The sequence below is a fragment of the Rhinolophus sinicus genome, chromosome 2, assembly GCF_057876585.1.
Source record: "Rhinolophus sinicus isolate RSI-liver-muscle chromosome 2, RSI-T2T, whole genome shotgun sequence".
In the NCBI taxonomy this organism is placed as follows: domain Eukaryota; kingdom Metazoa; phylum Chordata; class Mammalia; order Chiroptera; family Rhinolophidae; genus Rhinolophus; species Rhinolophus sinicus.
In genome coordinates this window covers 171,617,658-171,629,800 of record NC_142502.1, presented here as the reverse complement: position 1 = coordinate 171,629,800, position 12,143 = coordinate 171,617,658, and the positions used below count along the sequence as shown (strand labels likewise).

Here is a 12,143-nt window from a genome sequence, read left to right as displayed (position 1 = left end):
TTGTCTGTTTTTTCTTAATTTCTGCTATTTTTTCCCTCATGTATATTAGCTTTCTTACTGGGTACATACACAATTAAGATTGTTATTATCTTCTTGATGCATTGATCGCTATCACTGTGAAACGTCCCTCTTTATATCTGGTAATACCTCTTGTCTTAATGTCTACTTCATCTGATATTAATGTAGCCACTCCAGTTTTCTTATGCTTATTGTTTGCATGATATACCTTTCCCCCTAAACTTTGACTTTTAACCTATCTGGGTTTTAAATTTTAAAGTGTACTTCTTGTAAGCAGCATAGAACTGGGTCTTGCTTTTACCCAGTCTGACTCGCTTCCTTTTAGTTGGAATGTTTATACTATTTACATTTAATGTAGTTATCAGTGTGATTGGGATTAAGTGTATCATTTTGCTATTTGTTTTTTATTTGCTCATCTGTTCTTTATTCCCTCTCTCTACCTCTTTTTGGTTGAATATTTATTTTTATTTTTTATTGGGGAACAGTGCATTTCTCCAGGGCCCATCAGCTCCAAGTCATTGTCCTTCAATCTAGTTGTGGAGGGCACAGCTCAGCTCCAAGTCCAATCGCCGTTTTCAATCTTTAGTTGCAGGGGGCGCAGCCCACCATCCCATGGAGGGAATTGAGAACCTGCAACCTTGTTGTTGAGAGCTCGCGCTCTAACCAACTGAGCCATCCGGCTGCTCCTCTGGCAGCTCAGCGGCAGCTCGTTGTCTTCAATGTAGTTGTGGAGGGCGCAGCTCACTGGCCCATGTGGGAATTGAACCTACAACCCCATTGTTCAGAGCTCGAGCTCTTGGTTGAATATTGTTAAAATTCCACTTTATCTCACTACTGGCTTATTTATTTTGTTGTTTTAGTGACTTGGCTCTAGGGTTTTCCATATGCACCACAATACACATGGCCTTACTGAATTCCCTAGTGAATGCCCTGAGGTGTCAACAAGGATTCTCCTTTCTGACTAGTTGGAACTTAAATGCTGTGTAACCTCTGGGAACTGTTCCGCTCACTGTTTCTTGGTAGCTCTTCAACCTCCTGGAATTTCATTCTACACATGAGCATCTTGGTATTTGGTAAAGATTCAAGGGCACTTCTAGGCAGAGGCTTATTTTGAAGCTGTTTTTCTCCCTACCTCTTTCCTTCACCAAAATTATGTCCTGCAATATCCAGCTGCCTCAATTCTGTGTCCTCTGGATTGGGGAATCCTCTTTCTTGCTCTGTGGCCTGGGATGTACCTCCAAGTAAAAAGCTAGGACTCCTACGGGCCTCTTTTCATCTGTTGCTTTTCTCTCAGGAATCACAGTGCTGTCTGTTGTCCAATGTCTGAAAATAATTGTTTCCTATATTTTGTCCCGTTTCCTAATTGTGTGTTGTGGGAGGGTAAACTTGGTCTATGTTATTTCATCGTGTCAGAAGGAGAAGTCTCATTTAACTTTTGATTATTGATCCTTTTTATGTGGCTACATAGTCTTTATTAGAGTAATTTAAAGATGCATATCAGTAATCTATGTTCACAGTAGAAAACCTTCAAATACCAATTGGAGTAAAGTCACCCATAATCCCCCCATCTGGAAGTAAGCAGAAATAATGTCGTAGCATATATTTTTCCAGACTTTTCTATGTACATATGTATCTATAAATACAAAAATAAAACCATACAATCCCACCACAACGATGGTTTATAATAGCCGCCTACTCGCAAAGAACATAGGACACATGGCACCCATTTTCTCCCTGCATCACGATGGCTTGTGAGTGTCACAGGAGAGTCTGCTGCATTTCAGAGACATTTGCAAGATCTTGCGCTTGGGAAATCCCACGTGTAAGAGAAAACAATGTTTTAAACAGTCTGCAAGTCTACAAATATAAAAGTTTGCAGGAGGAAAAGTCTGTTTAACAGAAGAGAGAGACAAACAATAGCTATGACCTGGCATGGGCAGGCCCCCGCAGGTGGTCATCAAATGCATTGAGTAGACAAACACAGAACACTTTTATCGATTGTCAGATTTCAAGAAATTTGTCCAAGTCTGGACTTTTCATTAATTTGGATCTTTTAAAGTTAAAAAGAAACAAATAAGTCACTCTGCTAAAAAATACACACACACACACACACACACACACACACACACACACACACACACACATTAAAGCTCTGGCTCTTATCATGAAATGCTTTACACGGGCTCTATCAGAAGCAAACTGTATTTCCTATAAAGAAACTGAGTAAGGCAAAAGCTTTGGAGTTAGAGTTGTGAGGACCCAGACTGGCACTTACTCTGTGACCTTTGGCAAGCCACTTACCTACCTTCTTAGAGTGTCAATATCCTCATCCACAAAATGCAGATAAGTGACTTAGAGGGTGGCTGTGAAGATGAAATAAAGTTTGTAATGTGTTCAGTGCCCAGCATCACACAGGTGTTCAGTGAAAAACCCCAGCGATGTTACTACCAAACTAGCTTAAAACCATAGAGTCAGCAAAGCATCAAATACAAAATCACTTCTTCGAACCCTATGCACATTTATTCCCTCTGTCTTCATCTGTTTCTCAGCTCGGGACTCCCTTTGTAACAGTTAAATGGTTGTTTTTCCCCCATAGCTCTGCAAATTGTAGATGTGACCACCTTGGCTTCTCCGCCCAGAGATGTCCTCTGATGCCACAGATACTCTGTCTCTGTCTCTCTCTCGCCATCCCTCACCCTTTTCCCCTTCCTCGAGTCTGCCCTTTTCCTTAGAGTGTCTATTTGGTGGAGATGAAGGCATCTTGGTCTTTATGCCTTTGTCTTTCTCCTCCAACCCCCACCCACCCTAAGAAAAGCAGCCATGCTGGATGTCCTTCTGGGGGAAGCACTCCCCTGTGTGACCCTCAGGGGCCTTAGAGAGCCGTTGCTTCTGCTGTGGTCATGGTGAGCATTTCACAGCCCCGAAGCAGGCTCACCCTGCCTCTGAGGTAGATGAGGCCATCTCCCGGCAGCCCTGTGAGTTCCGGGAAGATCAGCATGAGGGGAATACAAGATGCTTGCTCTTTGATCTCACCAGAAGAATGTGCCGTCACTGTCTGTAGCAAGAATGACAAATGATGAGGCATCAGGATACTGTGTGCTCGGAGAGGTTTCAGAAGGATTCCGGCTAGGCTTCAGGAGCTTTGCAAGGTTTGCAGTGCAGGCCACCCCCAGGGTTGAGATTTGCCATGTGATCTTCCGTCTGGTTTTAGCCCCACTGAAAGGTGTGAATACTGGGTCTGTGACTGCTTGGAAGGTTGTGGGACAGAGCAGTGGGTGCTACAGAGGACTCGGGCAGGGCATCTGGGGCTAGAGTGGGCACCTTTCCCAAGTGCAGAAGTTGGAAGCTGCAGCCTTTCTGTGGCCAGCGAGGCAGAACATGCTCACAAAGGATTCCAGAAGATTCGAGTCCTTAGGGGACTTGTGTTATTAATGCTAAGGGATTCTTTTTGGACCTATGACCTCTGGGTATACAAAACAAACAAACAAACAAAGATGAAAACATAAAACACCAAAAGTTTTGGAACCTGATAAACCTCTGTTCAAATCCAGACTCTTGGGCTTCCTGACTATGAGGTCTTTGACACACGGCTTTTCCTGTAGGTTCCTTATCTTTCTTGCAGAACTAGAGATAAGCCATTGTAAGTAACAATGTATTATAATACACTCTGGTCCATGTAGGTGATTAATGAATGTTAATTTCCTCTCTTTTTCTTTCCCCTAAATTTAGATTACCTTTGACACAATTCTTATAACAATCCTAGAACTTAAGCAGGGAAAATATTTTACTTCCTTTTTGAGAGATAAGAAAATGGGGTATAGAGACATTTCATGACTTGCGTGAGGTCACAGAGACAGAGCTGGGACTGGATCCCAGAAGTCCTGGTGGTACAGAAGAACTGCTGTGGAACTGGACAAGCTGGGATGTAATCCTGGCCCACAACTGCTGGCTGAGTGACCTCTCTGGGCCTCAGTTTCCTCATCCAAAGAATAGGGATGATAAGCATCTACTCCATCAGCAGACCTGAGCTTGCTGTCAGTCTCCATCTCCCATGTATGTCTCTAGGACTGTGGCTCAGGGAGAGCTCCCTTTTTATATTCAACTGGAGACTGACAGGCAACAAAAATTGATTTATATCCATGGTAATTGTCACCCAGGAAGCAGCGAGAAACGAATCTTGTCTTTCCATCAACACGGAAGAGAACCAGTGCCCAGCGACCATCAGGCCTGGTTCTCCTTCTGGCTGGCCCTGGCTTGTGTCTTGAGAGATGTGTGTGTCTCCTCCTTTTCCCCTCTGCCTCCCAGGGAGCCCTGGCTGACTGCTGGACACTGGGGACCAGCAGGCCTGGAGACTGCAGAACTGGACCTAGGACTTCTCACTTTTGAAAACTCTGAAGCCCATCTCCTCAGGTACCATGTGGGAGGCTTGGGGAAGTGTTTGTCAGTCATATTCCACAGGGGATTTGAAATTGCTCAAAAAAGCTTGCATTTGGTGGTAAATTATAGTTTCTTGAGAAAAGATTGGTGGTGGTTGAGGAGGAGATGCTTGATCGACTTTCTGATGGTGGGAACATGTATTTTTCTCTCTTCTCACCCCTGAGGCTGTTTTTATGTCTTCTCAAGGTACTTTTTTCTCTGAAGGATTTTTCTTCCTCTTCTGCTTCTTATGACTTTTTTTGGAGGGAAGTAATGATATTTTGGTACCAGCTGGAGGAGATACACACTCTGCCTCATCTGGGCACCTTTCTTGAGATCTGATTTGTCTTGATGGTCCCAAGAGGTAAAATATGATTTGAATTGAATTATAAATTTATTCTTTGGTTGGGTTCAAGTTCTGAGCTAGTTGCCTTGGAAACTCTGAGACAGATCAGAGCATTGTTTTGCAGCATGTGCTCCTTAAAACTCTGGTCTTAAGAAATATTTCATGAACAAAGGGGTCTATAGTCATATAGATATGAAAATTGCTTCATGCTTTGCCCCATTGGTGCATTACAATACATAGAACATATTAAAGGCCCTGAGACATAGTACAGTTAAGAAACTAGTTCAGCATTGTTTAAAGTCATGTTTATCAAACTTTCTGCACCATATATATATATATATATATATATATATATATATATATATATATATATATATTTGCATTTACATTTTCCCACAAAACACAACTAAGGAATGGCTGGACTGGAGATTCCCACCAGTCTTGGGTTAGGTCTGGCCAATAGTATAATTCCAGAATGTAGTTGGAATGGAACATAGAATCCACCTGAAATGCAGGGGACTGTATCTTCCATTTCTTCCATATTCCAGAATCACTGAGCTATAAATGTTCTTGTGGGGTTGGGGAATGTGAGGCTGGATAGGGGTAGCCTGGATCCCTATTAAACATCCTGGAAGGTTGCTGTCTGTCTTCTCAAACATCCTTAAGGATAGAGAGTTCATTGCCTCTGGGGGAAGCCATTTGTTAGTGTGTTAGGAAGTTCATCCTGCTGTACACCCATTAATTAGTGTCCTGGCCTCTGGAGCTGAGTGTTCAAATCCAGTCCATTATGGTTTGTTATCCCTTCAATGGCTCAATGGAGCCCTCATGTTCCCCTCTGAATATTTTTTCTCTAGGTCTTCACAGTTGCTTACATGGTGTGGTCTAGAGCTCTTCACCATGACATTCTCTTTCCTCTGGTTGGACTGTGATTTGCTGATGTCCTTCCCAAAGTATGGTGAGGAGAAGCAGATCTGAGAAGACTGAGTACTTCCCTTCAAAGCCCAGAGCAATGCCTGCCCCAGTCTCTGGTCTAAAAGGGTCAAGTCTGTCCTCACTTGCTTGCTTTTCCTAGGGTAGCCACTCTTATGTGTTAGAGAAAGGTTCTTTGATTTACCTGTCTGTGCAACACATGGGTTGCATTAGGTATAGCCCTAGTAAGGAAGATTTGTCAAGGCTTTTCATTTTAGTCATTACATTCTTCTCATTACATTGACTGGATAGGAAGTCTCAATAAGCAAGTTGCCTTGTCAGTTAAGACGTTATCATATTCAAGTAATAGAAAAACCTCAAAATGTCTTAAACAATCAAGAATCTTTATAAATACACTAGCTGGCATTCAGCAGTGGAGCTTGATTAACTCAAAATGCCTCAAGTATGCTTCTTCACTCTGTCCCTTCATGATGTCCAATTGTGTGAACTGTACCTGGGGATTCCCAAGCCTTTGGGACACTTCCATCCTACGTGCCTGTCCTGTGCCAGGGAGGAAAAGAATAGTCTATCACATTTTTACCCATATTTTTATTTTCCGAGTACTTTCTTCATTGTTGATGTTTCAAGTTTCTTTTATTATTTTCTATTTGAACTACGCTTAGCTATTATTTTAGGCTAGATGTGATGGCAACAGGTTTTCTTAGTTTCCTTCATCAAAAGATGTCTTGATTTCATCTTCATTACTGAAGGATATTTTTGTTGGGTATAGAATTCAGGGTTGACAGGTTATTTTTTTTTCTTTCAAGATTTTTTTTTTCTTTCTCTTTAGTTTTCTGAATTTCATTATGTCTTACTGTGAATTTATTTGGGTTATTCCACTTCAGATTTGCTCAGCTTCTTAAATCTATAGATCAATGTTTTTCACTAAATCTGGGAAGTTTTCAGCCATTATTTCTTTGAATAATTTTTTAGCCCCACACTCTCCTCTCTGCTTCAATAATACCAGTGTTGGTTATAGTTCCACAGGCCCAGGAGGCTCTGCTAATTTTTTTTAATTGTCTCTCTGTTATTCATATTGGGTAATTTCTATTGTTCTAGCTTCGTGTTTACTGTTCTTTCCTGTGTCATAGTCATAGTCACATTGAGTTGTTTATTTCAGTTGTATTTTTCAGTTCTAAAATTTATATTGGTTCTTCTTTATATCTTCTATTTCTTTGCTGAGACTTTGATTTTTTTAAATGTGTTTCAAGCATGTTAATAATTACTCATCAAACCATTTTATAATGGCTGCTTTGAAGATCTTTGTTAGATAATCCGAATAACTGTGTAACTTTGGTGTTGCATCATTGATTGTTTTTTTTTCTCATTTAAGATGAGATTTTCCTTGTTCTTGATATAATGAGTGATTTTCAGTTGTGCCCTGGACATTTGGGTGTTATGTTGTAAGACTCTAGATTCTATTTAATCTTGTTTGCAGGCAGTTACCCTGTTTAAGTGGATGTTCAGTTCCCCACCAGGCCCCGCTGATACCATCTCAGCAAAATCAGGGTGCCACCTCACACTGCCATGCCTTGCTTCATTGCTCATGGGTGAGAATGGAAGTTCCACTTCCCTCTGGATTCTGCTAGGTGGAGCTCTCTAGGGCTGTGAAAAATGCACCTTCCTTACTACAGGTAATGCAAGAACGCACAAGAATGTATCTGTTGGGGTCTGTCTCTGTCACTCACCTCCTGAGGGCAGACTACAGTCTCTCTGTATATGCAGCCTCTGGCACAGAGTATGGTACAGACAGCCCTTTGGAAATGCTTAATGCTCTACAGTCCAGCAGGGTCAAGGTGTGAGTGAGGGGAGCAGGAAGAGATATGGCTGAAGGACAGGGCAGAGGCCAGGTTGGAGGGGCTTATAGGCCATGGTGCTGAATGTGGTTATTACTCTAAGGATGCTGGGAGCAATGAGGTGTGTCTGATTGGGGAGTGACCATTAGATCTGAATTTTAGAAACTCTGAGTTCTGGCTGTGATGTGAGGGTGGCTTTAGGGGGACATGCACTCTCCCAGGTGGAGCTAAGGAACACCAAGGCCGGCCGCATCCTGTCCCTGCCCTGTCTGGGGTTCCCACTGATGACTCATGCTCACTTACAAGCTGTCGAACTTGGGCAGGGGCTTACCTTGCCGGGCCTCAGTTTCCCCAGCTGTAAACTCAGGTTTCTTCATGCCTACCTCACAGGGGGAATCCAATACAAAGCACAAGGAGTCTCTTCCTGCTCCTTGTTACCACTGGTCCTGGTTTGGAGGAAGCATCTCCTTTTGGGGCCTCTGTTGGAGGGAGTTTAGGAGTTCAGTTCAACATGCCAGCTTGCCTCCCAAGGGGTTGCAGAGGGGTACAGCCTCCTCATGGAGCCCTGCAAGCTTATGGGTTCTGGCTGGGGCCAGTGCCTGCCCTTGGAGTTTGTTCTCAGTGCTCATTGGCTGCCATCCTTGTCCGGCTCCCAGAGTTTGGTTAATGAAATCTGCTCCTCCAGGACCTCATAAGGCCCGCCATAGGTCTGCCTTCAGTGGTGTCTCGTAGAAAAGGAGAGAACTGCAGGAAAGTGCTGGGAAGGCCCGGAGTGGGTTCAATCAGCAAGCACTGGTGACTCAGTTGGCCAGGCCTCCTGGATGTGTGAATAGCCTCCTGCCCACTCTACCTGCTCTCTGTGCCAATTCCTCTGCAAAGACCAGGGCAGGGGGATGGGGGTCTGCCTAGAAAAATTCCTAGTGTCTTTGGGCAAGTGCCTCTTTGCAAGGCTGCATAAAATTGGTGAGGCCCTGTGCCCCTTGGGTGGTGAGGCTAATAGGGGATGGTGAGAGTAGGAGCTGTTATAATTTGAGAGGGGAGATGCCAGCCTAGGATTTCTGTCCAAGGGCCTGGGCTCAATGAAGAAGCACACATGGGCTGCTGGGGTTCACATTTTCCAAGAGTTGGGTCTGTGGAATCTGGTTGGGGAGAAGGCCACAGGCTTCCTGCTATGCAAGTATTTCTGGGGAAAGGTACTAACAGAGATTGGGGGCCTGATATGGGCTAGACAGAATCACAGGCCTGTGACATGCCCTATTTAATCCTTATAGAAACCCTATCAATTCAGTACTATTGCTATCCCCATTTTATAGACGAGAAAACTGAGGCTGAGAAAGGTTAAGCACTGGCCAGAGGTCACACAGGATCAGGGTTCAAACCCGCTGTGCCTGCTGCCAAGGCCTGCATACCTCTAGGAGTAGCTTGAGAGCTGAACCAGAATTGGTCCCAGAGGCCAACTTCAGCAAAACCAAGGGTTAACTGCCAGTGGCCTCTCTGTCCCAAGCCTGCCATGCGCTCTCTTGCTTCTATCACCATGCAGTGCCGCCCAGCTCTCTCTTTCTCCAGTGTCCCCACAGGGCAGGTTGGCCACTTGGGAGTGCCCAGTGCCTGAGTGAGGCCAAAGGGACCTGTCTCCTGGCTCCCTCTTTCCCCCATGCAGGGAGCTGTGGGCTCCTTCAGAGCAGTTGTTGCTATGCAGCCTTGTTTATTCAAGGAGAGCCTGGCAGAGAGCAGGAGCACGCCGCACGCCAGCAGCAGGGCCGGGGGCCGCCCCTGTGCTTGCACAGACAGGAGGCCTGCCATTCAGGGCTGCGAGGCTGGGCCGGGGCCAGGGCAGGCCAGGTGTGGGCCGCCCTGTCCATGCCTCCTTGGACCCACCAGCAGCATCATCTGCAGAGAGACCATGGAACCTGGATTCTTCCTGTGACAGGGATTTGGCCTCTGGATGGAGAAGTGAGAGGTGATGTGTTCACCAAGCTGTTTGTGGAGGGAGGGGAATGAGAGGCTGAGTCAGGACATCTGTAGTCCTTGGAGAGATGTCAAGGGCCTGATCTGGAGCAAGGACAAAGGGCGCGGTGATAGGAAAGTCATAATGCCATGAAACGGAAGTTGTGTGACTATGGAGAGGTCCCTTTCTCTCTCTGGGCCTTTCTGGAGGAGACGATTGGACTGTTGCTCTCTGAATTCTGTGAGCCAAGGAAGGGGGCCCTGCCCTGGGTTGTCCCCTCCCAGCCGTGGCCTCTGTCAGAGCTGTCTGTTTGGGGGTAAACCGCACGTAGCATGGGCACCCACCCAGCCAAAGCTCCCTGGGAGTGCCAAGGGCAATGGTGCCAGGAGGGATGGGGGGCACGCAGAGAGGAAGGCTCTGTGCTCCGGGGCAGTGGGGCGCCCAGGGGAAGTGCGGGCCCTGGAGGGGCTCTGCTCTGGATGCAGCTCTGACCCCAGTCTGACTGGCTGTGTGGACTTAGATGCTTTTCATTCTGAGCCTCAGTTTCCTCACCTGTAAAGTGGGCGCTAAGTAATGCTCCATTGGGGCTGCCTGTAAGGAGTGGAGACGGTAAGGACAGCCACCGGTGTGTTAGCCTCCGTGCTCAACAGAAACTACTTTGGTTGATGCCATTATTATTATGGCAGAGATGATCGTGCTCCTTCCCGGAACAGATTTCGGGTTCCTGAAACAAGGGTTTTGTGAACCTCTTCTTTAGGACGAGGACGCACGTTGGCTGGACACCTCGAAGGGCTGGTCTTTCCTCCAGGACCCTGGAAGGGACTGACCGGGCTGTGCTCTGTCAGTGCACCACTGAGGCGGGTGGTAGAGCATGGTGGTGCTCAGCCCCAGGCGGGGTGTGAAGGGGCAAGTAATCGGGACGGGCCTGAGCCAGGCAAGCCCTGCACTGCTCTCCACCAAGTCCTGGCAGGACGGGGCCCTGCAGCCTTCCAACCCCAGGCTGGCTGGCTCCCAGGACTGGCTCTGTCTCAGCCCCTGGAGCCTTCGCCTAGCAGATTCGAAGAAAGGAGAAAGTAGTGGGAGGAAGTATGGGGAGATGTCCAGCTGAGCTCTGGAGAGACCTGCCCCTGAAGGTCACCCATTGTCCCCAGGGCCACCTGAGAGACAGCAGACCCTGCTCACCTGCATGGATACTTGAAAGTTTATTATTTGTTTTATATACTCAACCTCTTGCAGACAGGAAGATGTATCAAATTCACAAACAACTTAAAGAAGCATTATAAAAGGAATGGGTAGCCACCACCCCCCAGGTCAAGAAATACACACTCACCTTCCTTTGAACTTTATAGAAACAGAATCACACTCTATAGGAGTCTTTTGCATCTGGTTTCTTTCACTAAACATTATGCTGTGGAGTCATCCATGGGGTTGCATAGAGCAGGAGTTTGTTCGTTTTCATTGCTGTGGAATATTCTGTGGCAGGAATCACTATGCTTTATTTCTCCATTTTCCTATTGGTCATTAGGATTATTTCCAGATTTTGGCTGCTATGAACCTTCTCGTACTTCTTTCTTGGTTCACATGTGCGAAGTTTTCTCTAGGGTAGATACCTAGGAGTGGACTTGCTGGGCATGGGGTTTGCACATGTTTAACTTTAGTTAATAAAGCCAGACTGCTTTCCCAAGTGACTGCCCGCTTGCTCCTCGCCAGCCGTGCGTGAGAACCCTGCTGCTCTCTGCATGTCATCAGCACTTGATATCGTCTAGAATCTTAATTTTTGCTAGTCTTTGCAGACTGGTGGTGACATCTCGTTCTGATTTTAATTTGCATTTCCCTGACTACCAGGAGGTCAAGTACCTGAGTTTGCCTTTCTTCCTCCCCCCTTCCTTTCCTTTTGGGGGTCCCCTTTCCTGGTCTCCTCTCTCTTAGCCCTCCTGCTGTGCTCAGTTTCCCAACCTCCATTTTTCTGTCTGTCCTCCCGGCCCCTCTGTCTCTGTCCCTATCCTCCCAGTCTCCTTCGGACACCAGTCACTTATCCATGTTATTTCTCTGTCGTTGATCCTTGAGCTGCATATCTGGGCTCCAGAACAGCTGTTTGGAAGTCTAAGATTTCCACTTTGTCTTTGCTTCAAAGTTTCTGGTTCTTGGCCCAACTTGCATCCCTTCCCGGGCCTTGGATTTCCCTTTAATAAAATGAAGATGGAAAGAAAATGGCCCTCCACAGAAACCATTTCAGTTTCCCAGGTAAAACCTGGCATATGCCCTGGAGTGGCTCATGGAAGTTTCTAGCTCTTGGAAGAGGAGAGATTCGGTTTTCTCCTGGGGCCTTTGGAAAAAGGTCTGACGTATTCTGAGCTTCTTGCAGGGAAACTTTTGTCAAAAGCCCTTTTCAGAAATGTGACAGACATTTAGATGCTAGGCATGGCCAAAACAACTTTGCTGAGTCTCTGGAAAAGATGCTGTATTTCTTCCCTGTCCCTTCTGGTCCTCTGCTACCTGTAAGTGTTCACAGACTGTGGTTTGAAGATTGGAGCTCCTGCTACTGACAGGGCTCCCTGGACAGCCAAACCATGCAGAAAGCCTTCTAGGAGACAGTGGGACAGGCCACTTTTGGGTCGAGACCCCAGGATGATAATCTAGGACAACTCAG

At 46.0% G+C, this 12,143-nt stretch overlaps 1 protein-coding gene across 1 annotated transcript in view; it reads left to right on the top strand.

The window, feature by feature from the left end:
- The first annotated feature begins 9,282 nt into the window (after positions 1-9,282).
- Positions 9,283-12,143, top strand: part of TOGARAM2 (TOG array regulator of axonemal microtubules 2) — a 48,725-nt gene continuing 45,864 nt past the window's right edge. The window contains exon 1 of the mRNA XM_088796236.1: positions 9,283-9,505. The gene's annotated coding sequence lies outside the window, so the exon portion shown is untranslated. The remainder of the gene's footprint in view (positions 9,506-12,143) is intronic.